Source organism: Peromyscus maniculatus, chromosome 4 (genome assembly GCF_049852395.1).
Source record: "Peromyscus maniculatus bairdii isolate BWxNUB_F1_BW_parent chromosome 4, HU_Pman_BW_mat_3.1, whole genome shotgun sequence".
Taxonomy (NCBI): Eukaryota; Metazoa; Chordata; class Mammalia; order Rodentia; family Cricetidae; genus Peromyscus; species Peromyscus maniculatus.
The window spans coordinates 55,036,730-55,064,577 of NC_134855.1; the positions used below are offsets into that span (position 1 = coordinate 55,036,730).

The 27,848-nt window shown below is 41.0% G+C and overlaps 1 protein-coding gene and 1 long non-coding RNA gene across 5 annotated transcripts in view; one reads left to right on the top strand and one right to left on the bottom strand.

Annotated features, from left to right (window-relative positions):
• Ccdc141 (coiled-coil domain containing 141) overlaps positions 1-27,848 on the bottom strand; it is a 157,867-nt gene that overhangs the window by 127,024 nt on the left and 2,995 nt on the right. The window lies entirely within an intron of this gene.
• LOC143272905 (uncharacterized) lies at positions 10,805-19,578 on the top strand. Its single transcript, XR_013050544.1, has 4 exons — positions 10,805-10,837; positions 15,948-16,000; positions 17,107-17,233; positions 17,397-19,578. It is a non-coding gene; the product is annotated as an uncharacterized LOC143272905 (long non-coding RNA).

Sequence of the window (27,848 nt, forward strand, 5' to 3'; positions counted from 1 at the left end):
CTAAAACATCTTTTGAGTTGAGAGTTTTTAAATTGCCAAACTAATTTGGGAATTTTAGAAATGGTCCATTCAAACATTAAAGTGTCATCAGTCTTTTCTCACATACATGATTAGCCAATGGTGATTATTCTAAAATGTGAGTGTTCACAATAATAAGGTTATTTCTTTTTTAGGGTAAACGGATCTAATCTATTCCATAAGATCTTATTCATAGGTGTTCTTATGAACATGATTTGAACAATCATTCTAGTGATTATGAAAAGTATAGGAAAATCTTAATGCAATAAATTAACATTATTAAATGAGAAAAAATTGTGACAAATATACACAATTTAGGAGTAAAAGGCCGAGCAGGTTAAACCAAAACTATGATATGTCTAGAGGTCTGTACTTGTAATTTATCTTTGTAAAAATAACAAAAATAGTGACAGGGCAATGGAATTACATATTGTACTATAAAGAGCTTCTGTCACCTGAAGTGACATTCGTCCAGGAAATGAGGGGTCTGTCATCCAGGAAGTGAGGGTCTGTCATCCAGAAAGTGAGGGGTCTATGCTTCACCACCCCTACCCTGTGTTGTCTGTGTATCTTCTTAACATGGTAGAAGCTAGCTCTCTGGACTACTCCATACTTTGCTACCTTCTAGAGAATACGGTAATACCTTATTCTCTTGTCTATAACCTCAACAAGACTCACTCCACCAATCACAAGGAAGCTACACTAAAAGTCAGCCCAGGCATCAGCTACCTCAGACAGCAATTCCTGAAGCCTCCCCATTAGGCTGTGAGCTGGAGACTGCCTTGGAGAGAGTTGGGCCTGGACCTGAAATAATGCCCATAACCTCTTTCCTCTCCCTTCTCTAACAACTTCCTGCCTGGAAATTTCCACAAAGCTCCTTCAACATAGGCAACTCGTCCAATGGAGATAATACTGCTTAATATATCACTGATAGGAATTTGTTGTTTGCATCTTATATGTAGAGAGGAAGGGAGTGGGGGAGAAGAAATAAGCTAAACAATCAATATGACGAGGCTTTTCTTCAATGACATCTCATTACTGAATAAAATACTGATGGAAAGCCAAGTTTCATATGAAAGAGTCCAAAGAGTGTTTCATCACTCTACAAGACACCGTCATGGGGGGATGTGGGCATCTACCCACAACATTGACTAGGTGGCTTCTACAGTCTAATCTAATTCTATGATTCAGAGCCACAGATCCATTAATCTAAGAAACATTGAATACTTGCTGGCTGAGAACATTTGCAAGGTACAAGGACTAGCCAAATCTAGCTTTATATGTGGAACATCTCACACAAAGTTTTAAAGTTAGCTGTTCTATCAAAGAGAAGCCTGTGATATCCATGACTTTATCAAAAGACCAGAGAAAAACCATTGTTCCCATGTTGAAGAAATGCATTTTTCCTCATTATTAAGGCAATAATTTACTTTTCCACTGAAGATTTATGTTTTTCCTTCCTTAGACACATAAACACTACTGGGAAAATTCAACCATTATAAAAAGTGTGCCCTATTTCTCTTCTCCTTCTCCATTGCCCTCCTCTTCCTCTTTCTCCTCCATCCCTGCTCCCCATCTCTTATTTTGACAAAATATTCCTTTTCTTCCCTGTTAATAGCAGCCCCAAACCTTCTAGTATGTGAAGATCATGTCAGGTCATTGGAGCTACCCCACACCTTTGCCATCTACAGGACAAGTCAATGGCATTGGCCTAACTTACCAAACTTGCTGGTTAAACTGCAGATGGGATGAGTTGATTGGCTCATGGATGAAGACATACTTGATTCAGGAAAAATAATAAAATGGAAAATCATAATTTAATAATCCCTGGAAAATCCAATGCTACCGAGTCTTTTCTCCTTGAGGTTATCTGCAATGGTCTGTTCACACCATGGACTGTATGGTGTGAGTCTAGAACAGGCTGATGACCATCCTACTATCCATGAGTAGAGCTTATCCAGAAGTCAAACACCCAAAGCCTTGGCAACAGTACACACCCACAGTATCTACGAAAGATTTGTACTTTAAGATGCTTGAGGGGAAAAAATAGAACACCAAAAGACTTGATTTTTTTAAATGTCTAACAAGAATCTTGCTTTGACACCTCTAATGAGATATGAACTAAGGACATGAAATTGTACCATCTCTTCTTCCACCAACTGAGAAGACAGAATATTTAAAATCATTTACTTCCAAACACATTGGATGCAAATATCATGGAATGAATGTCAGGTTGAGGCTCAAATGATGGCACCTATCTTCATCGCTTAATACAGGCCTGGTTAACTACAATTATTACCTGCACCTTTCATCACTTAGACTATCTGTCACTATCACACAGTGAAGATAAATGACAGAGAAGGAGTACCAGGGAATATGTTTCCTTAGTTAAAACTATAAGCTCTGAGTGTGACAGTGCTACAAGATGACTAATGTCATACATTTTATCTTCTTTAGGCAGATATTCCCACACAATGGCTAATCCTCAAATTAAAGTTTGAAATTACCAGAGCTTCTTAAGTCTGAGTAAAAAGTAAAAGTTTATGCTGTCTGTATTATGCTTTTTAACTAATCGACATTTCTAGACGGCTTGGCCAAACCAAAGCACTGTTGCGCATCTCCTTGGCTAACACGGGGTGAAGCAATGCCCATTCACTTGTCAGGCCTCTCTACAGTCCTCCCTCCTGCATGAGCCTCACATTTTTGCAGCTTCCCAAAGGCACTGAATGACCTTCGACAGTCTGTCTTGTACAGCACAGGCTGACATGATAAAGAGATTTTCATAGCATTTGGTTTTGTTCCCCTAGACATTGACTATTTCTGCGTCCTTTGTCTAGATCGCCGCTGCTGAGTCCTTTCTATTCTGGTTCTACAGCTCCATATTCCTCAAATCAGGCAGTAACTGGGTATACCTATCCCCCATGAGAGGGATTCTAGAAAAGACAGATTCCCAGGCCCCAGATGTTGAAGATTAGAAGTGGGGATTCCTGCTGGGTTAATGTCCACATTTGACTCTGACACACAGCTGTGTTCTGAAGGCGTTATCCACTCACCTATTCTTCTGAAGATAGGAAATAGGGCTGGATAGGAGGAATAGCCTCTAACTCCTCCATTGCAGTTCAGTAAGTTTGACAAAGATGGAACAGTGTTAGGTAGCTAGCAAACAAGATGTTGGATGAACCTTACACAAAGAAATGATAACAGTGTGGAGTGGTTGAAGCATGGGTACTTTGATCTGATTACTGTGCGTAAGCAGTGCTGCATGTGCCCCAGGGGTATCTACAATTACTAGGTGTTAATTAAAAGTGTATACTTTCGAACTTCCCTATGCAACCTTAGCAATCTTGACCTAGACTTCTAAAGGAGAAGAACTCTGTCTTAAAGATCTTCTTATCTTCAATTCTTGAAGTGTCAAGCGGCACAGTGTAAATGGCAATGGGCATTATTCAACTGAAAATGCAAAAGGCAAGCAAACAGACAAAACAAAAAGCACCCCTATTACAAAAAACAAAGAAAATAGGACTGCAAATATAAGTAAGATACTGAGACATTTGAAAGTCTGTGAGTTCTCCAAACTACATTTAGCTGTCTGGGAATTTCCACCTTCGTAAGTGTTTTGTTTTGTTTCATGTTTGTTTCTAACATGCTACGAGGTGTTATCATTAAAGTTCTGGTGACAGAACACACTGAGATCTCACCCTTGCCTGACACTTGTCAATGCTTCTTCATCACCCACAAGATAAGCTAAAGAGGGGCCGCCTTTCCACGGCACACCTGGTCTCCCATGCTCTGGTCAAGGAGCTTCTTTTCCAAGGCACAGCTAGTCTTCCATGCTCTGGTGGAGGAGCCTCCTTTCCACAGCACACCTGGTCTTCCAGCTCTGGTCACAGCTTCCTTGTCCTCCTTTTCATGGCCTCAACTACCTTCTCCCATGCCAATACTGCAACCATGCAGAATCTTTATCCCTGCTCCCATCTCCTCCACACTGCATAGGTCCTGGGATCCTCATGCATGGTCCAAGCTAGCTTCTCACCTCTGAGAAATCTATTGCCAACAAGGTCTGTTACAATTCCTTCCCTGATCCTTCCTTTCTTTCCAGCTGTATTTTATAAGGACCTCTACTAAAACCCTCATACACTTATTAGGCTTGTTTAAATGCCTATACTCCTGTAGTTTGAAACTTACTTTTAAATAGTACATTCCTCTTCTAAAAATAGTATATACAAATACTCTCATATTTTAAAGAGATGATGAAGAGAAAGAACATTTGGAGCAATATTAATAAGTAGTAAATCTAGATGAAGACTTTATAGACTTGAAGTTTTTCAGAGTAAAAATGGTAAAGGATGGTTGATTTTCATATTTGCTTCTAGAGTCTAAAACTGAACTTTTGAATCATTACCTATGACTAAGGTAGGTGCCTATCAATAGCCTACTAGTTGAACTTCTCCAAGCTCTTACTTTCTTGATTTGTATAAGAATAGTTGACTCTCTTAGTAAGTACTGGTCTTACTAGGTGCATCTTTTGGCTGTGATACCCCTGTGAAGGAACCAGATCACCCCACTGTACACTGGAGACAGCCAAGTATGTCCACTTCCTGATAATGGATTTCCCTGGCAAGCATTATCTTCTCTGTGTGGTCACCTCTCTTCTGTCCCTAGGGAGTTATGTACCCTGGGTACCGTCTCTGGATTCTCCTCTGTGGCCTGCTCAGACACTAATTCCTTATCTGTGCTTTACTAGTTAAATTCTTTCTTTCTTTGGTGTCACATTTAAGTCAACAAAAGTAGCACAAAGGTCACACAAAATATCATAGGCACTGCCTGAACTGACAACATCTATGGCAATCTGTTCTCAAAGTCTAAAGGAAAAAAAATCAAATTCTGTCCTTACTTTGAAAAAGAAGCCACAACATATTCTCAGATACAGAAAATCCATTCTCAAGTTGAAGAAGCCTCAGGGTAGCCACCAAATGAAATACTCAGATTCATTGACAGCAGTGGCAATATGTTTTTTTAAGCTGGTTGTTTCACAGAACAAATGGGGTGTCCGGTTTACAGCGTAAGCAGACTTTGTGTTGACAATGAGCTATGGTGCTTTTAAGACAAGCAACTCATGAAAAATGAGTTGCCTCAGGACTCGGTCAAGGCCAGCTTAATTTAAGTTTTCCTTTCCCACTTGGCTGGCTATTAAACTCAGGGAAAGTATCTTGGAATTGGATCAGAGAAAAAGACATTCTGGCCAACATCATAAAGCTTGTTATTTAAAGAGATGCTAAAAGGAGCTACTTTCCCTTTAGGTTGCAGAAGCATGGAAAACCAAGGCTATTCTGTGCTTCCCCAAAAAAATTGCACTATATCTTTTTAAGTGTGGCTTGGCAATAGTCAGCTTTAAGTAGAGCATATTTTATGGTCATTGAGCCACCTGAGCTGCCATACAGAGCACAAAAAAGATTACAGACTTTCTTTTCAGTGGAGCATTAAATGGTGCCCTGAATAGCAATTTACTAAAAGACCAAATATATACGGCACATCCTGAATATGTTACCCTGACAGGACGGTCTACCTGGAACAGAAACAGGCTGTCGTTTTGTTCATAGAAATCACCTTCGTTTTACCAAGGGAGCTGAAAGTAATTAGTTTAGGACCTTTGGAAGCAAAGAATAATGAACATTCTTGGAACAGTAAGTAGTTAAGTTTAATTATTTTTTTGTCAATCTCTTGCATGTAGCGCTGGGGATCCACTGCCTTTGCTGGTCTTTTTAACTAGAACATTCTCTGTGTTTATTGTCGCTTCTTTAAAAACCTATTTGCCTTCCAGTCTCAATGTCAATTCCACAAGGCCCCCTGCCCACATCAGCCAAGGTGATTCCTCTTTCTCTAGGATGTCTTTGTCTCTTCCCACCCTCCTTTCTTAGATGTGGCATCACACCATATAAAGTTCAGGACTGACGACCTGATGCTGTCTGTGGACCGCTCAGTGAAAGCGAGGCCTGTCTTGTTCACTTTGTGCTTCTCATCCAACAATATAATCTTTCAACTTCAAGAAAACGCTGCCACAAGTGATAGACAGACAAAGTAAAATCACTGTTTTAAAATTCCTATTTTGAGAAGAAGGTAGGTCATTTCAGTGTTTTCAGTTACTTATTACTCAAAAGGGAGATCTTTAAAAGTAAAATATGGTTGAGGAGATGCTGTAGTCAGTAAGCATGCTTGCTCTGTAAGCATGAAAACCTGAGTTCTGATTCCCAGCACCTGTATACAGACTGCATGTGCCTGTAACTCTAGCATGGGGGGTTGTGTGGAGGCAGGTGGATCTGGAGAGCTCATTGGCCAGTCAACCTATGAAAGAGCCTGCTTCTGATTCATGGAAAGACCCTGTCTCATGGCAACAAAGCAAAGCGCAAGAGAAGACATCCAACATCCTGCTCTGGCCTTTACAAGTGCACCCATGGGAGCATGCACCCACTCACTTTCATGTGTGTATCATACACACTCCCCACACACACAGACATATACCAGGAGATAATTGTTCCCACCAAGCCAATGCGACATTATATAACAAAAGTCCCATTCGAGCCAAATGCCTAATACAAACCCCAATAAAATATTTAATGTATGTCCCAAATATTTCTATATCAATATTCTGAATATTTGACGAATCACCCAAGGATTCCAGAAGTCAATAAAATACACTCATGGCCTACACTGCCGACAAGCAAAGCATCTTCAGTCTTACAAAGTAAATGTCTCTTTACTTCACATATGCAGAACATCAGTGATGAGAGAGAAGCGCCTGTTCTAAATGGCTATCAGTCAAGCCCTTACTGTTATACATATAGACTGCTCAGCACTGAGGATTCCTGTTTCTCCTGAAAGCAATTCCACTTTACATCCTCTTCCTATAGAAAGCACTTAGCAGTACACAGGAAAGCAAAGTTACTTATAAGCCGTTATGGATTCTCTTTCCCATTCTATCTTATTTATACCTTGCCTCATATCAAAAGTAGAATGGATATTCTGCAGTAGGCAATTACATTTCCACAATCGATATTGATTATAATGAAAATTCAAGTAGGCTCAGAACAGCTCTTGACTACTTCACAATGTTGGGAGGATCATTTAAATAGGAACAATATGAGAAAATGGCTTCGTATTGATTAGCAATGACAACATTCTTCCTCTATCACTTAGAATCCAGAGTGCCTTAGACCACATTTCCAGGTCATAAAAGCAAGTTTGTATTTTCGTTCTCCTCAACCATCCAAGAAACTCGGAAGCTAAAATCTCAAAGCATCCCTTTTATATAATTTAGTTTGTTGAACTTTGTATCAGTTCTGTGACGTCCTTACACATGTGCAGATACCCCTCTGGGTCAAGTATACTCCAGGCCTTAAGGACCTGCACACCAGGATACAAGATGCAAAGCCAGACTTAAGGCAGACTTCCAATGAGGAAAACAAGAAGTCCCTACTGTTGGCTCTGATGGGACAGGGCTCTCTTTCCATAGGATCAAGAGCTCTGTCTAAATAGGATGGGACCTCTGTGTCCAGTTTGCGCAGGAAGCTCTGGGACACAGCATAGAAGAAAGATCAATGACAAACTAGGGTGGATTCCCAGCTCCACCAACTACTAGAGGCTAGAAAGTCCCCTGACTTCTCTGAGGTTAGTGCCCTCACTTGCAAGACCACACCATATCGCTCCTTATTATGTATCCAAATGAGACAACGTTCAGGAAAGCCGTCTTGGCGGCAACTGTAGCTGCTTCGTCTGTTCTCAGGCTTCATGACTCACCGGTATCTTAAGGAAAAGACTTCGGGGTACTGCCCACGTATGTGCGATGCTTGCTTATAGATCAAGGTTTCAGGGTTTCCCGACGGCAGCTGCAAAAGCGTGAACTGTTGTAGAATAAATAAGCGAATGTGTGGTGTGATTCAGGGAGGTGAGGAAGAGCCTGATACTTACGACCAATCCTTTCCACATGCTGACAAATGCCAACAATGCTACTGCAGAGAAGGTTTTAGTTTGAAGGCTTTGTGTCTTTCAATATTCGTATTGCTATCCTCACACTTTAAAAAAGGATCCAGCTTTAGTACAAACCGAACCGAAAGAATTGTGAGTCAGGATGTACCCACCCTGCCACAGAAGGGGATATTAAAGCGAAGCATGTGCCTCTCCTTTCCACTATCAGATTACTGAAACAAAAGACCCCAAAGAATTCAGAGTTCCCCAGATAGCTCATGCTCTGGGGAGGAAAGTCAAAGGATGGGAGTCCACAGAGTTCAGAAGACACTAGAGGCTGACAGTAATGAGTCAAGGATGGGCAGGACCAACCCCCCATCCAGGCTGCTTAGTTATGTACGCTTCTAACTCGCCATTCAAATCTAAATCTTACACCAGTGCCCTGAAGACAGACATGGGGGTCAGTAGAGCCCTTTTCCTCATCTTCCTAATACGGCCACACTGAACATACCACCTTTCTCTGATCTTCGTTATGACATATATTTTTTTAAAATTGGATATTGGGGATTGCGGCTGAGTCTAGCTTGTTGGGGCTGTCAGGGGGACCAAATTTTTTCCCCTAAAAACTCAGGTAACAAGGGAGGTCCAGCAAGAGCAGAGCAGGGTAACTGTAACAGGACTGCTTGGTCCTCATCTCCTAGGCAAACAAAGAGCACTTTCTGGATAACCTCAAAAGCAATGACTCTCATGGTGGACTGTGTAACTCAGAATGGGCCTGGACAGGGAACACATGAGCAGGTAAATAGAGGAGGAGCCTCTAACCATCACCTCAAATCTGCTGTTCACTAGCTTTTCTATATGAGATAACCTCAAGTTTTTACAGTTAGAAAATAGGCATTCAAATTGCTTTCCTCATAATATTGTTCACATGAGATTACACATTGTCAGTTGCACGGCCCAGTACCTAATAATACAGTTCAGCCTTCCATAAGTCAGTCATGCAGCATTAGCACTGGTATTAACAGTGATGAAAATGTATTCAAACAGAGTAAACACTGGAAATCACAGACTTCCTTTTGCAGGATTTGTATGTCTTTCCTTTGCCCTTTTCTGCCGGCTCGGCCTTTATTTGTAAGCTGTCCTGACTTGGAGTGCATGCATGCTGTAGACAGACAGCTTTCTGACTTCAAACTATGTTTCTGGTGAAAGAGAAATAACACACCATCTCTTAATTCTGGTTGTGAAAACCCCTTATGCATGGCTGCTTCGCGAGGTCAATGCCACACCCTGTTGATAAGGCTGCCCCTCGCTGGCTTGGCACTTGACACAAAGGTCTGACTTTGTTTGCTGTCTCACTTCCAGTTTAAAGGGTTGCTGCTCTTTGAGCCCTGAGTGCCGAGGCCCAGGGTGGAAGCCTCCAGTAGCATCCACCTGAAAGCCGGACCACAGCCCCGAGGGTAATTACGAGTGCATGGTCCCACTTTCATTTGCAAGCCTTCCTGTGCCAAAGCCAAGTCAGTAAAATATCAAATTGTTCTGTTGTCAGTAGGAAATGTCAGCCACATAGCAACGACAGAGAGACAAAAACCTGGAAAATTCTAACACTGTATGACTGTACAGGTCCATTTGAATTTAAAAACAAATAGGAACTTTTATATTTTTTTTTGTATGTCATTTTTCAAACCAGAACTACTTAAAGGACTACAAACAACTCAATTATAATGACAATGCTGCAACTTTTATCTTTCAAAGCTTAGACCTTGTATAATTAAATGTAAATAAAATCAGGTATTTTTCCTCTCGATTTACCGCATCGTAATTGTTATTCAAAACCATTTCTTTGTGCAGTAAAAGATGGTATTTTAGAAACATTTCAAATGAACCCAGAACCTCTCCACCATTACTTTCCATAAATGCATTTTCTTAATTTTTTTTCCTGCCCTGGCATTTGCATATAAATGACTCTCCCAGGTCTGCTCTGTGAATTGAAGTAAATAATGTAATTAGAAATCATCTACAGGTGTATAGCTGAGATTCTTAATAGTGTTTTCTGTTGTCTGAGGGAGCGCTGTACCCTTGGATTTGTTTAGCTTTCCCTACCTTCCCTCTGGTTCTGTGCTCTTTTGTGCGACTGAAAACAACAGACCCCTGGAGACTTATCAAGGATGCCATTGTGCGTTATACTGGGTAACTTGAACTCTTCAGGCTTGATCAAAAACAAAAGCAACAATAAAGAGAATGACATATTCTCTGAGACGTGATGAAAGCTAGAACATTAGGAAGTCTTTGTACCGAACAGAAGACTAAATAAACATAAGCAATAAGCTAGCATCTGTTCTCAGGCTGAAACACAGCGAAGCGGAAGCAGCCACTTCGGACCTGCGTGTAGCCTTCTTCCCTCCCAGAAACTTTTCTCTTTTATATGCTCACCCTGACAACCCCATTGTTTCAAAGCTGTCCTTAAATGCCACCCATCTCCATGAAACCATTCCAGCTAAATTAACTTCTTTTCTCCCCCAAACTTGCCTATGGTGCTTCACTATCAGCATTCATCATCCGGGGAGTTAATTAATCATCTAGAGCCTTGATGTTGTGATTGCAGTTACTTAATTGCTCCATGGGCCTAACAGGGTCATTTTGTCCTCTATGCATTATACATTATAAACTTCAGGCAGCCAAGGGTGTCTCTTACATTTCTTTCATGTCCTTGGCAATGCCAAGCACAGAGCAGGCAGACAGAATGGACTCTAGTCTGTTAGAACACAGCCATTCTGTTGCTACGGAAACTTGGTTCTTCTAAATCATACGAGACCTGTATCTGTGACGTTGATGTTACCGAGTGGTCCTATTGAATCAGGTGAGAAGGATCTCATGTCACTGTTACACATTTCCTCAGTGGGTGAGTTCTTACGATCAAGCCAATGATTGAAGGGCTTGCATCTGAGCACCGTATGGCCACAAAAGCAACCCTAATGGGCTGGGGTTCCTTACCATAAGAACTGGACTAATAACTGGTCTGGAGCATGCATTAGTTTTCACTTTTGTAAAATGAGGATTAAAATGCGGATAGGGTAGGGGCTAGAGAGATAGCTCAGACATTAATAGCACTGTACTTCCAAAGGCTCTGAGTTCAATTTCCAGCACCCAATGACGGCTCACAACCATCTGTAACTCATAACTCCAATCCCAGAGGATCTGACATCCTCTTTTGTCATCTGTGGGCACCAGGCACACATAAGGTACACACATACATACATGCAGGCAAAACACTCATACATATAAAAATTGATAAAATACTGATGGGGCTATGGGGATAACTCAGTGGTTAATTTGCTAAAGCAGGCATGAGGACTTCAGCTTGGACCCCAGAACTCTCCTAATGCCCAGCTATGCATAGTTGCCTATCTGTAACCCCAGCCTCTGAAAGTGGAGTCAGAGCATCCCTAGAGCAAGCGGGCTAGCTAGCAAGGGCAGCTGTATCAGTGAGCTCTGGATTTGCCTGAGAGACAGCCTCACTGGACAAGGTGGAATAGCAATTGATTCTGTTCATCAACTTCAGGCCTCTATATGAACCTGTACCACACATGTGTGCCCCACACATGCAAATGTACATGTACATACATGCACACTATGTATACCACATGCACAAGAAAATGGAAGAAGAAAATAAGTAAGATAGGGTTAGTTACAATCATTCAGCACTCATTGTATGTGACCCTTGTCTTAAATGCTTTAACTCCTTCCACTCCTGGAATCCTCACACCTACCTTACAAATGGCTGTGAACACTTACAGGCATGGACTGAGATAATGGGAGCCTAGTAAGTTCCCAAAGGTTATATCCCAATACAGCAACACTGGACCCATGTTTGGGCAGGAGAAACTAACAAGCTCCATCACCAAGGTGCTGTCTCTTACAGATTTAACCTCAGATGGCTATTTTAAAGATGAACAAATGATACATTAAAAACATTTAAATATATTTCACCTTTAAACTTAATTTTAATGTTTAAAAGGCAGTTGGCACAGGACAATCAATAAATGCCCACTGAGTTATCTGCATCCATAAGTCATGATGTAAACTCAAAGTTCATACAACTAATTTGGACAAAGAACCAGATAATAACTTAGTTTTGCCAGTCTCTACCTAGAGGAAAGCTTGCAGTAGTATGAGAAATATACACATGGATAAAAATTCGAGCAAACCAATATTAAAAGCAATGTTAAATGGTATAGCCAAGGGTGCCAACTGCAGCACACCTTCTTTAGCCAGAGTCTTACCCCATGTGGGATAAGGAAGAGGCATTCTTCAGGTGCACAAGGTGGCGTGGGTGTAAACACTGTGGAAGCCAGGCTTGCAGCACCTTACACAGTCCAAGTTTACGTGAGCCCAGCATGCGGGTGAGATGCACTGCATATAACAAGTGTGTGTAGAGAAGCCCCAGTGGAGCACTGTGGGAAAAGACGGGCAAAGAGCAGGCCAGAGCTCAGCCAAGACTTCACAAGGGAGGCTGCTTTGGCATTCAAAAATGAGGATATCAATAATTCACTTAGAAATCCATCCTCCAGCTCAGTTAGAAGAATAATGATACAAATCAGAAACACTAATAGCTTTAATAATTAATCAGTCCCACCATGTGTTTTAGGAACTAGAATGTTCTATACATTAATAATTGATTCTTCAAACCCTCAGACTGGTGAGTTCAAGAAGAGCAGGTCTGTGAACACCACTCCAGTCATCTCTAGTGTATTTCTTTACCTGTATTCATTTTTTGTGGGGTTTTTTTTGGCCCAGTTATGGAATGGATATGTGCTCATTCAGTCCATCTATTCTATAAACATTTACTTAACATATAATCCAAACATGGGACTCAGACTCAGGGGTGGAGCTGTGTTTACAAGCCAACATGAAGCAAGTCTGTCTCTCAAGAAGCATACTGGAATGGATTATAGGGAGATGACCAATTATAAAAGGTACTCAGAGCAGAACATGGTCGATAGCAGAAGAAAGGACTGTTCTAGAGAGTTACAGGAGAGCAATCATTTTCTGGCTGTCAAATCTAACAGCAAATTCCTCCGGTGCACTGCTGTTTCAAATGTTGTTTCATATTTTTGTCTTGGAATATCTTTTCCCTCATATTTGTATGCTCTGTCTCTGAATGTTTTGCCTCTGATTTTCCATAGTCTCACCTCTGGACTTTTCTTCCTTTTCCATATTTATTGTGGAAGAGGGTGAATTTCCTTGTGCATTCTCATACACACTTCGCTCTGGCTGACCCTCTACAACCAAATCTCTGCTCTCCTCATCTCATCTCTGCTCCTCCCCGTTTCCCTTTCCACTTTCAAGTTGTATGTGTTCTACTAGCCTTCCCGTTCCCCTTCCTTGACATCTCTCTTAGTTTCGAGACCTCTGCCCATGCTCATTCACACATAACTAAGAACATATTTTAAAAAGTTACAAGCTGGGGCAAGGGAGATAGCTCCCTTGGTAAGGTGTTTGCTGCACAAGCATGAAGACCTGGATTTGATTCCCCAGAACCCAGCCGCATATGGGTGATGTGGTTGTAATCCTTGGGCGGGACAGGCAGAAACAGGCAGATCTCTGGGTCTTGTGAGACATCAGACTTACCCTACTTGGAGAAGCTCTAGGCCAATGAGAAACAGTCTCCAAAAACAAGGAGGACAGTGTCTGGGGAATGACCATTGGGGTCAGTCTCTGACCTCCACAACATACACATTCATACACATGTGCACATGTGCACCCATGCACACACACACAAACAAAAATCCGAAGCTAGTATCTATCTACACATGACAAAGAACGTATAGCATTTGTGTTTCTGAGCCTGGGTTACCTCAATATAATAATTTCCAGTTCTATCCATTTTTTTCTATAAATTTCATGGTTGCATTTTTCTTTAGAGTGGAATAAAATTCCCTCGTGTATATGCACCACATTTTCTCTATCCATTCATCTACTGATGGATATCTAGGCTAATTCTATTTCTTTACTATTGTGAATAGAGCGGTCAGATATTAGGAAATGGCATACCACTTGCTACCATTCATCCTTTTCACTAAGCACTTGCAATTAGTGTTTGATTATGCCCAAGCCCTAGCAAATGGTAGCACTGCTCTCTAGTGCACCACACATAGAGGATGTGCCGATTTTAAATGAGCAGTGGTGTGATGATGTCAGTGGGGGGTATCCTTTACTCTTATCCTACAGGCTTAAGGTGTGGATAATCTTTAATCATTCTCTTGTTCCTTATGTAAAATAAACTGATACTGAAATATCTTGTCTATAATTCACTGGCCAAAATACCATTTCTACTATACAAACACACTGGGCTAACTACTCTATCAAAGACTTCAATCTGATCCATGTTGCTATCTCCCTCAGAACTGCAGTGTAAAGCCCAATGTTAATAGCTTCCATCTACATCTTTAAGTCTAGACATTTTCCATTCAAGTGCACCCTGTAAATAATTACAAAGCAAACTGTCCTGAAACTATTTTGTCAAATCGAACCCCTGTTTGAAGACTACTAAATCCAATCGGTAGCGCACTGTCCACCGTCTTCCGGCTCTGGCACATCTCCTCTGTGCCAAAAGAGTCTCATCTTTTGATACTCCTGACAGGGCTCTTTTGAGGCTTTGCATATCTTGCTTATACTTATTTCAACAGTGTTGCTGATCTTGCAGCTGATCAATGTTGCTGATCCGCTAACCTGTAATGTTATTTTGACTCAAAATTATTTTTAATTTTAAAATATAGAAGAGGCTTTACCAATTTTTTTTACCTTACTTGTACATGTAATATTCATAAAATTAGCAAAGAATTCGGTTTCATTGTGTTTTTTTTTTCAAACAAAATCTGTTCTGCCGCTCTTATGCCCCTCCCCTTCTCCTCTGTCTTTGCCATCTCTAATAGAACCTTTCGATTTTTAATATCCTGTGTGACCTTCTAACCTTTCCCATTTTTTCCAATACCTCCTTTTCCCTGCTCCATGGTCTCCTATCTAGTTTAGGATTCTATGCCTACTCCCACGCTACCTTATTTACATACATACAAACATTAAAAGTTATGACCTGCACTTGCAAGATAACATGTGATTTTTGGTTTTGTGGGTCTGGGTCACCTGATTTGATACAATATTTCTGCACATTTCATTGTTGTTCACACTTGCTGACTCTCAAGCCTAACATCTCACTTCTTTCCATATCCAAGTACTGTTATAAACTCTCTGCTCTCCAGCTGCTGCCCCTCCTATGGAGCCGTCCTTCAGTACTTTGTAACATTCAGTTTTTTATATATTACCTTGCAATGTCTACATTTTGGATATTAATAGCAACCTCTTACATGAACTGGGATAGCAAAAGTTTGGTATAACCTGTTTAGGCACCTGTTACATGTGACTATTTCCTATCATATAAGATTGGTTTAAGTTTTAAATACTCAGTGCAAGATGTGTAGGATGATGGGCACACAGTGAACAAATACTGGAAACAACCATTATTACCTCTTAAACTTTAAAAGAGGATCTTTTTACTGAATGTTTCACATTCATAACTCCCTGTTCACCAACTATGAGCCATGTACACACGGGATATCTCACAGGTACACAATGGATTGACAATTGGGTGGATGGATATTCTAGCAATTATGGAAAGATATTGTTTTCAAGATTAGCTAGGTTTTTTTAAAAAAAAAAACTATTTGCTTGCTTCGCTGTGGTTGAACTAAACCTCCTCTATTGGAAGGAATGGCTTGTGCTGAATAATGAATTGCATAGGATGGGAATGGGAGAATTGAAAATCTTCCATTCCTCTATACTTCACCAAACTCTTCTGTAGACCAGTTGTAAATTTCAAGTGATGCAAAAAGCACTTTTTCTTGGAAGGAGAAGAAAACCCAGAATTAATTCTTTTGACTTTCTAACAGTAACTATGCATCATTTATTTTCAGGTGTGGAGCTTGGGGCCTACATCTGAGGACCAGCCCACTTCTGAAGCATTCAGGTGATGCTATTGGCAGCCAGGTTGGGAGACCTCACCAAATATTTCAACCTTTACCCTATTTTTTACATGCAATATCCAGAAGGCTTATCTCTTTTTTCCAAAGCCCAAAATATTAAATGAAAAGAAAAATAGATGGAACGTGCCATTTCTTAGACACCATAGTTTTCAGTAATATTTGTACTACTCCATTTTTTATTCAGAATTTAGACCATTATCTATGATATGAATGAAAACCAGCCAGATGAGAAATATTTATAAATGAATTAAGCAATACAAAACACTCCAAGTACATCCTCACTTGGTATTAAATACTCATCACTCATGTAACAAAATCTTTAATGATCTGTTAACCATCATTAAGCATAATGTATTTAAGAAATTCTTCCAGTTATTTTTAGTATCTGAGCTGCATTTAGTCTTTAATGTTATCATCATTATATAACATAACCATGAGAAATCCACTGAGCAATATCAGAACCATGAATGAACAGCAGACAACAAATTAATTACATATAAAAGCATTAATGAAATGAGCCGTAATGCTTCCAGAAGCTGGAACCAGACAATTCACACCATTCAATTGCTGCCTTCTGCTGTTGGTTTTTCAAACTATAGTAATACACAGTCTTCTCATCATTGTTTCAGACTATCATTGTTATTTGCTTTAAATTTTAAAATTTTAATTATATGTAGATGTGATACCAGGGGGCGGGGGAGTGGGGTGTCTGTGCAAGTGACTGCGGGTGCCAACAGAGGCATCCAATCCCTTGGATCTAGAGTTAGCTGCATTGATGTGAGTGCTAGAAACCCAGATCATCCTGAGAAAGCAGTGCTACTTAACCACTGAGCCATCTCTCCAGCTGTTTTAAAGAAATTACTGTTTAATGCAAAATGCATTTTCAACAGTTAGCAAACCCCTGCACAAATTCACACACATACATATTCTCAAAAGTATTACATTAGAAAAAAACATTTGTATTCCTCCTATGACCTTATTTAGTAACACTGCTTAACTAATTATAAACATTGACCATTGGAAATAATCTACCATTTTTTTTAAATTAATTTCCCTGACATAACTATCTGGTCACTATTGTTCTTTTCAGGACTTACATGCCCTGACTCATTCCCCTTGAGCTAGAAAACCAGTTGAAGAAACCACCAGCTGTAGACTCCTTTATTCTCCAAATCTACCACAGTAGACACACAGTAACCACTAACCACTTGCAAGGGGTAGGTTAAAATTCCAGTAACTCACTGGACTTTGGTGCAATATTTCATCTGTAATTTTATAATGATTACTTGCTAAATGGTAATATTTTGTGTATATTGGAGTAAATTAAGCATATTATTAAATTACTTTCACTTGTTTCTTTTTACTTTGCTTTTTGATTAGGTTTGGTAATTCATGCTTTCAAGGCCTAGGTTCATTTAATTGAAGCTGCTGGATTCATGTACATACAGATGTTCTTGGCACTTTCTCATTATACATTTAATGGCTACGAGATTTACAGTAAGACCGACCTTTCATGTCTAATATTGGTAATTTTTGTCTTCTCTCTTCTTCCTTCTTAGTCTGGCTAGAGGTTCATCAATTTAATTGACCTTTTCAGAGAGCTGGCTTCTGGCTTATTGATTTTTCTATTGTGTTTCTGTTTTCAATTGTATTGATCACTGTTCTTTGTAGTTTCCTCCCTTTGGCTTGCTTTGGTTTTAATTTGCTCTCATTTTTCTAGTCTCTTAAGCTTAGATCAATTTAGGATATTTATTCTTTCCTAGATAAGCATTTAACTCCCTAAAATTTACACATGCTTCCCCAACACTCTGAATTTCAAATGAGGCCTGCCCTTGTGGTTTACATTATATATTCCTATTTATCTCTGCTCTAAGAAGTGTGATGCTCTAGCAAAGCATTTTCTTTTCAACACATTAATAAAAGTTTAATAGCTGATGGGACCACTGGACCAAAAACACTCAGGCACTCAGAAAGCAGTAAGCAATAGCCTTGAGTAGTTTAGATTCCTCTAGTTCCAATTATGGAAAACTCAGGGTGTGTTTTGAGTTGACTCGGGGGAAAAATACATTCTATTAAATTGAATTTGGGGTATCCGGTTCTTCAGTTCTTATCTAACGACAGGGCATTAGGCTTTCTTTTGAGACAATCAGATCACCATCTATATGATATGAGCTATGGAGTCACTTCTTTGATGTCTCAATTTCCTAGCTTAAGTGAGTGGCAGAAACACACAGCGGGGACTGAATAGCCAGGGTTTTACTTTTCCCACTGGGCCAGGCTCTCCTCACCACTGTGTCTCCCCAGTAAGTGGAAAGGTCACAGGGAGGGGAAGGAGGGTGTGACAGAACATGTACTTTTTTTTTAACTGGCTTCACATCCAAACAAGTTAGAAAGAGCATCCTCCACATTGTTCCCACTAATGTGTTTGTAATCCCCCGATAGAATGAACTTATGCAAAGAATTCTGAGGTTTGAGCACGTAGCTTTGGAGAAGAGATCAGAATTCCGCATACCACCGTGCTGGAATACAGAGATTGAGAGGTATGGGTAATTTGGAAGACAGGGCTAACTATGGTCTCATAAGTTCCCCTTAGTCTCCTAATGACTAATAGCTAGATAGATTTGTCACATGAATGAGAAAGCTAAGTCACTTTAAAGAAACCTTGAGCTTTGTACCTTTGTACATTATTACATATTAAAGGCAAAGATGCATTCGGGCTAACACTAATGAGGCATGCGCCGTAATGAACTTAAACAAGCAGAAGAAAGAATTTCCTCATTTTCAGTTAAGTAGGAAGCATACTGATGTCCTTTCCTAAACAGAGGGATCTGTCAGCTTCTAGTTAGAGTTTGAAAGGCGCATTGCTATCCTCCAAGTAATCTAATGTTCAAGGGCATTGAAGATGGAAAGTGGAGATGGTATGTCATGTTCTACCCCCTGCTCTCTGCATCATAAATGTATTTCCACTTCCTGAACTGTCAGATCCCATCTTGCCTTCCAAATCCCAGACCAACAGCCTCTTTGTCACTGCCAATAAGAGATATGGGTTCTACTTCATTGGTTGAAGATTATATTTTCACAGAGGACTGTCTTCTAAGTAAGTACTTTATAGGCTGGAGGCTGTAAGGTTATGATCTCAAAAAAGTTCATTGTGACTGAGGACATAAATAAGTAGGTGAAATATTTGTTGGACAAGCCTAAAAACTTGAGTTGTGATCCCAGCTAGGTAAGGTAGTGCACATATCTCTTAGCCCCAAGATCCTACCCAAGAATAGGAGACAGGAGACAGGAAAACCCCCCAAAGTTCATAGACCAGCTACCCTGGCATACATAAGCCAGCTACCCTGGCATACAATAGCAATGAATGACAAGAGATCTGTCTCAAATAAGGTAAAAGGTAAGGAATAACACCCAAGATTATCCCCTGACCTCCACATGCATGCTGTTGCTTGTGTGTGACCATACTCACACACATGAACAATTAGACACATATACCATAAATACACAAAGCACACGCATGCCCACACATCACCATATACACACAAAGTACACCTGTGCGCGCACACACACACACACCTGTCATGTCACCTTTAACTGTCATGCACACTGCAAATATATATATATTCTCACTCCATGAGTTGCCCTTTAAATTGGTCTGCAGTATCTGGGCCACTCATACTTCCTAGGCAGTACCAACCACCTTCTTTATGAACTATTATGTGATTTCCTGGACAGAATTAATCCTTCTTCCTTATACAGTATTTTGTGCATATCTCTGTATGTAGAGTTACAATTATAAATCCTCCACTCCTGATCCAGAAGCTGTAGTGGGATGTACACCACACAGCCGAGCATCATCACAGATATTATCTTTGGATGCATGCTCATTTATCCATCCTTCAAGAAATGAGTCATGCACACACACATCTCAGAAGTGCCATTTACCCTCACTATTACTTACACCAGCTTCCATTTTAGAGAAACCCAGGCCTATTTCTCAACTTTTTCTCCATAAATGTTCTCATTTTCTTCTGCCTGTGATTATTCATGCATGAGTGCTACCTTCATTGTCCTGAGAAGATGTGACAGCTGCTGGCACCCTCCGCCCTAGTTCTCTGTTGCTCTGCCACAAGCCACCCCAAATTCAGGTTGCCTGAAGCAGTCACTTATTTTGCCCAGTGAGGGAAGGAGATAGGGAAGGCATTCTGGACTCCACACGGGCATGGTGGGGTCTCAACTGAGGCTGGAGAGTCTTTTTCCAAGGTAGCTCCCTCAATGACAGGCAAGTTGTTTACTTGTTAGCTGGGATATCAGTAGATCTGTTGCCCAGGAGCCCAGGAACATCTCCACTTGGGCCTCTAATGCTGCTGGACTTTCTCCCCTGAAGAGTATATGCTAAGTGTCTGTCACAGTTCTAAATCATGAAGTACAAATGTAGCCAGTCTCTTGAAGTTGGGGACCACACCACAATCCAGCTTCATCTATACTACATTCTGTTTGCCAAAGCAGGGTAGAAGTCTGTGTACTCTGGAGAGAAGGAACATAGACCTTCATTCTTCATCAGAGGAAGGCCGTGGATGTAAAAGCATCTCTAATCTACCAGAATCTTGCTGTGTACTAGATCTTTCCAGAACCCTTAGAAGGGATGTCAATATCTTCTGTAACCCAGACATGGTCTGTTCCCTGCAGAAATGAGGTTGTTTCTCTTTCTTACAAAGCCAGCGTCATTTGATTTCTTAGGACATGCAGGTATAGAGATATATATGGTATGTGACTCATGTTTCCCATAGGTCCTTCAGCTTTTGCCAAGGAGCCCAATGTTTACTCTTGAACCTTCCAAGTTAGGAATCTTCCAACTCTGTGCCTACACAATTGTCTCCATCTAGAATTTTTGTACCCCTAAAAATAAGCTCACATCAATAGTTCATCAATAATGGACACTTTCAATGTCTGCTTCATAAGAACAAATCATGGGCTCTCTGGAATCTACTAAATTAACATTTTTTTTGCTGTGGCTTGAATGTGTTTCCTAAAATTAAAATTCACCTATTAGAAGCATAAACCCTCATACTGCAGTATGAAGACCTGGGCCCTTTCAGAAGAGGCTAGGTCATGGGGTCTCTGATGTACACATGGATCAACGCCAATGCCAGTGAGGGAGCTTGAAAGGGAGACAATGTCTGCTGTTCGCCTTTCCCCCTAGGTCCTTGAAGACACAACACTCTTGTTCCTTGCATGGTGCCGCAATAAGGCACACTCTTGGAAACAGAACTTGGGCTCTGTTCAACTGAGAAAAACAAATGTCTGTGCTTTATAAATGGCTCTGCCTGTGGTATTTTGTTACACCAGCACAAACAGATAAGATAACCTCTCACTTCTACTTATAAGAAAATCGTTTTACCAGATTATCCATGGCATTTTCTAGCTCTAAAGAACACGGTTCAAATTTAGCCTCCTGAATCACTCTGTAGCATGCACTGTTCACTGGAACTGAATATCTGGGAAAGGAAATGACCTGCAAACTGGAATACTGTCCACAACACACAGAAACTGAAATGTTTTATAGTTGTGAGAATTTTTGTTGGTGTTTTTTTAGTAGAGAAGTTTCTTTTGTTGGTCTTTTTTCAGTAGAGAAGTTTCTCAATATCAAAGCTTAACAGAAGTTCTCCATAACTTCTGCTTTGCCCTACCTTATCTCAGGGACCTCATTCAAAATGATCACTGAAAAATTCATCAGATGCTTTCCATGACCAGCACACCAAAAAAACAAGTCCACGTGCCATCCACCCTTAATGGTCCATATTGATTGAGAAATTGAAACTAAGATTGGGTATGGATCAAGATATTTCCTCTCACGAACAGTAAAGAGGAGCTGGAAGTTCTGGAACCATACAAACCATACTTCCCCCACCTCCAAAATCTGGTCCCCACCTTCGTGCCTGCCTAAAAGAAGAACTAGATTGAGGACATAGCTGTCATCGATGAAATTATAGTCTGCCTACCAGATGGAGCTATCTGGCCTGCTCAGCAGAAGCAGAGAGAGGAGAGAGCTTGCAGCCACCCCAGAACCCTTCTTCCCCCAACAGTGGCCATTCCTCTCTCCCAGTCTCACTAGCTAGAGAGCACATGCTCCTTACTTCTGCCAGAACAGAAAGCAGAAAGATGGCTAGAAGCTTTCCCAATGTTAGAACCAGTTTTTCAAAATTCCAGGGTGGGCAAGAAGACCAGCTCTCCAGGAACTCTCCAGGCTTTTGGCACAATATTGGAACTGCCCAGGTCCTGGGGAAGCTGGTCCTAACATTAGCTAAGGAATTAGCAACAGCCACAGGGTAAATAAATTTAATAAGAGGTAAAGTCAACTGAGCAAAAAGCAAACAATCTTCTTTCTTCCATGGCTTTTTATCTGGGCTGCTACTAGGAGGTGCCATTCACATTTAGGGTGGGTTTTCCTACACCCACACTGATTAAGGCAATCAAGGCCAAACACACCCACATGCCAACCTGATGGAGACAATCCTTGAGTTGAGGTTCCCTGCTCAGGTGATTCTAAGTTGTGGCAAGTTGACATTTAAAACCAACCACTCCACTGTTCAAACTTATTATTTTCCACTAGGGGAAATGTCTTAGTGCTTTTTCAAAACCTAAGCACAGAAATGCCACAACTCAACAATTATGCTGCTACATGTTGACCAGAAAGAACTAGAGTTAGATGTCCACTCGTGTGCCAGTGTCGACCGCAGCACAACTTAGAGAAGCAAGAGCAGAAACTACTCAAGTGCCCATAGACAGGAGACCAGACAAAATGTCTTACAAGTGAAACGTCTTTCATCCAAAAGTCTGAAATCAAAAGCACTCCAATATTTGGGGTTGGAGAAAGAGCTCAGTTGGTGAGGTGCCTGCTGAATGAGCATGAAGATCAGAGCTCAGAGCTCCAGGACCCACGTAAAAGCTAGGCACAGTGACTTATGTCTGTAATGCCAGTGCTGGGAAGCAGACACCGGTGGGTCCCTGGACTCCTTGGCCAGTCAGCCTAACCAAATCAATGAGCTCCAGCTTCAGTGAGAGACCCTGTTCAAAAATTAACATGGAGAGCAATGGAGGAAGATGCCTGATGTCGAGCTCTGGCTTCTACATGCACACAGAGCACATGTGTATATGCACACTACACATACACACACACACACACACACACACACACACACACACACACACACACGAGTCCTACTTTGCTTTCTGTGGCTGTGATAAACACCATGAGCAGCTTTGGGGAGGAAAGGGTTCAGCTTACTGTTTACAGCCCATCGTTGAGGGAAGCCATGGCAAGTAATCAAGGCGGGAGCCTGGAGGCAGGAACTCACTGAGAAGCCACAGAGGAACGCGGCTTACCAACTGGCTCCTTGCTCATCCAAGGACCACCTTCCCAGGAATGGCGCTGCCCACAGGCTAGGCCCTCCCATGTCAATCATTAATTAAGAAAATGACCCACAGACTTGCGTACAGGCCAGCCTGATAGAGACATTTTCCCAATGGAAGTTCTCTCTTCCCAGATGACTCTAGTTTGTGTCAAATTAACAGAAAACCTAACCAGTATACACACTACTCCAGATTCTAAAACTTCGGAGCACAGCCATAACACAATGGATGGAAAATTCCATACCTGAACTCATGCCACAGACTACAGACAAAATACAGGCATGATGAAAATACCAACATTACCTTTATTCTCTATGTATAAGGTGTATCTGAAACATATGAATTTTGTATATACACTAGGGTTCAATGCTCAAGACATCTCATTGCGCATATACAAATATTCCAAAAAATACAAAATCCAAAAAATTGAAAAGTTGGAATATTTCTGGTCCAAGCATTTCAGATAAGGAATATGCAACCATTACACTGTATTATCATTCTTTCTTTGTTATTCATTTTTCAAAAAGAAGTGAAATTCTTGTACAAAATACAAACAAATATCATATAAGAAAACAAGCCAGGCATGAAAATTCAAATATATTATTCCAGTTATATTTAGTGTCTAGAACAGGCAAATACATAGAAGAAACAGACTACATTGGAAGCAGAGATAATAATGGGAATTACCTCTTAAAAGACAGAGTTTCGGTTTTGCGTGATTAATTTTTTAAAAATTTACTTAGTTGGTGGGTTTGTAATCAATGCTACTGAATTGTACACATAGAAGTAACTTTATGTTGCTTATATTTTGATGCAATAAAACATGTTTTTATATGCATTCTGAGCAAATACTGCAGCTTAATTGCAGTCATTCACACTACCCCTTGTTTAAGGCACATTTTAATATAAGGATTTTGGTTTTACTGCTGATATGTTCTATCCATACCACATCTGTTTCTAAATCAGTGATCAGAAATAGAATAAATGTTAGGCACACTGGGTCAGAGATTTCATCCGTAGCAGGAAACCACTAGACTTCTGAGAGCCAAGTAAGAGGAAAGTGGTTGGTGGATTGCAATCCCTCTGAAGGGTCATTCTTCTGGGAAGGCTAATGTCACATGCCCCTAACATACCCAATTCCTTTAGACACTAGAGATGTAATTAGAAGACAGACCCTGAGGCTAGAAACATCCTAAGCAGCATCCCAAAGGTCCCTCCCCCTCTTCACTTCTGCCCTCAATCACCCTGTGCCCACCTGGGGGCAGAAAGTCAATGGCAGCCACAGGCAGGTCTTCACCTGGGCTAAGTCCTCTGGTCTCCTTCCCGGATACCTTCTTTCTCATTGGAAACAAGTTAGCACAGTGTGGGAATCCAGAAGCCTCTGGGACTTAAACGTATTTCTACACGATCGTTTTCACCACTGAAAACAGGGAATGATTTTTTTCTCTGGATAATCCAGTGGGATGTTAAGTACATAGCTGAAGGCAAAATCCAATCCCTAGGGGCGCAGACATCACCAGCATTAGAAACACTTAGGAAAATCACGTGTTCCCAACATTTCCCCCTTATTATTCATCATGAGGACTTGAGACTTTCCAGTGGAAGGCACAAAATAGCTTTTCTATTAAATGTTCACATTAGTCCGATATATTCAACATTAGCATAATAATTATGCCATTTTCTCCCTTACAGGCAGCAGGTACTTCCATACGGCATTACATTTGTCTTCCCAGATTTTCTCTTTGGAAGTGTGAAGGTAACTGTTATTACTCTAATTTTTCAAATATATACCCTTATACTAGAGAGGGTAAGTATTACAATCACCTAGAAAGTACTCCACTCTTGACTCCTATACACTCCAAGAACCCCTTCCAGAATATTTTTCTCTCTAATTGGAATCTACTGCAGGGTCCTATACACCGGGAAAGGACTAGGATGATCGCTAAATATTAAATATGATCGGCTTCTTAAACTGCTAACATCCTTTTCTTTTGAAAGCCTCAGATTACAATTAACTTGAGACCAAGAATTTTCTGCCACAGGTTAAAATGTGACGACCCTGATAGTGTATATACACTAAGTGGCAAATTAGTTGGGATCCATGTGAGAAATTCAATTACCATTATTTTTAAGTTGGCACATCTGAAAGACTCCGAACTCCTTCATAACGCCCCACCCCATCTCTTTTTTTTTTTTTAATAAACATTCAATAAAATTTTAAATACCAGTACAGTTTGAAAGACAGACCTGATAAGTAAACTACTTAGGGGCTGAGCTGGCTAGGTTACTAGCAGACAGATGGCTGGAGGAGGGGATGAGAGGTAGCTATCCAGACAGAGGCTATGATCAGAAACATAGGTGAAGCCGGGCGGTGGTGGCACATGCCTTTAATCCCAGCACTCGGGAGGCAGAGCCAGGCGGATCTCTGTGAGTTCGAGGCCAGCCTGGGCTACCAAGTGAGTCCCAGGAAAGGTGCAAAGCTACCCAAAGAAACCCTGTCTCAAAAAACCAAAAAAAAGAAAAAAGAAACATAGATGAAGTCAGAATGCATTTTTATCTGAGAGCCTATGTTTTAGACCCATTTGCAGGGAGGTTGAAAATGTCTCCAGATTCCACTGGCACATAATGATAAAATCCAGAAGATGTGAGTCTCTGATCTCCTCTCTCCTTATCATGCAGATAAAAAGCCCGATGTCCGGAAGACTTAAGTAGCTCGTCCGCAGCCTGAAGTCTGGCTTACAAGAACCAGGCATTTAGAATTTAGAGCCCCAAGTGCCCTGCAAGCAGATAGAGCCTGCTAAATGGAAGTCCCCTTTCCAGCTGAGCTCAAGGGTGGACTCAGATACAGAAGTCAAAGCACGGAGCTGGGGAGGGCCACATTGTTCCACCTAAGAAAGAATGCCTCGTAGTGTTTTCTCAAAGATAGGAGAGAAGAAAAGCCATCGCCCCAGAAGCCCAATCTGCTGTGAGCCACCATTGGTGATTCATCAGTGAGCCGGAAAATACCAGGCAGGGCGAGTTAGTGGGAACTGTGAAAGGAATGTGATTTTAGGTCCAGATTAACTCCCACAGCAGTTGGCAGGTGCATAGGAAGGAGACCAGGACCCATGGACCACAAGGAAGCACATCTCAGGAATGGGCAGGGAACAGTATTGAGTTTCTGTGGTTCACAGAGCAGCAGGTTCAAGAATGTATTGAAGCTTTTTTTTTTTTTTTTTTTGTAACAGGAAGACTTTGAATTGTTTGTCAAGTTACATTAGTTTGTGACATAACTGAAGCTAAACAAAGGTCTTTTGATTCCTGGTCCAGTGTTCTGTCACATTATAAAGGTGCTTTGTTTGGGCGGTGGTTCTTTTCAACACACACAAGACTTCCTGATGACCAGGGCTCACCACCTTGAATGACAGCTCAGATCCCAGACACCACAGCCAGGAGCTGCCAAACAAGGGAGTAAATATCAGACTCTAAAGGCTGTCTTCTTCAGGACAGATTCATCCCTCACCCTCTCGGCCAGTTTTACCCAAGTAATTACTTTTCCCACAGTCAATAAATTAGAGGCAGGTTAGACTTGCCTCTGAATTAGAAACCAAGGATGTGTTTCAGCCCTAGAAACACGAAGAAGCCAGTCTTATTTAAGTCTAACATCACAGAACATCCTCCTGACCATTTCAGGACTCAGATTCTTCACCAAGCCTCTTTGATCCTAACAAAGACATCTCTTTGCTTGTGTGGGGGGCTCATGATGCAGAGAACTAGCTGCATCCTACTGGTCCATTCAGAGGAGGACAGCATGGGATTTCACCGCTCGGCCTGGCATTGTCTTGGAAATGTTAAGGATGTTTCTTTATTCGGTTTGTGTTCCCTAAGTGAATCCCACAGATCATGAAGCAAATGCTGGGATCTGGAACCTCGTGGTATGTGACGTCCAACCTCCAGGGGAGGGGCACCATCTGCTCTCTCCTCTCTCACTCTGATTGAGCTGGTTCCTAGTACAGTGTGCTGCCCGAGTGAAGAGTGATGCTCTGTGTGCATGGGCCACACTCACCATGTCTGCTACCACCAAAGCAGCCAGATAGGACACAGAGAATGAAAAGCACAATGTCAGCTTTTTGAACAAGGAGCTGCACATTTTCATTTTGCACTGAACCTCACAAATCATTGCCCTTACTTGGCAATCCCAAATCAGTGTTAATTTTATATTCTTAACCAACTACAATGTGTTGGGTCTGATTTTATTAACCATGTTATTTGGTTTCAAGAACTCTTAATACTAAGCATAAAATCAGATGGCTTTTATGATTCCTCTAAATTATTCTTCCTAGAAGATCACATTAGCAACAGAAAGGTTGGCTCTCATGTGTATTGGGAACTTAGTTCAAGGAATACAAGGGTAGGGGGTATGTTTTTACTGAGGCAGAC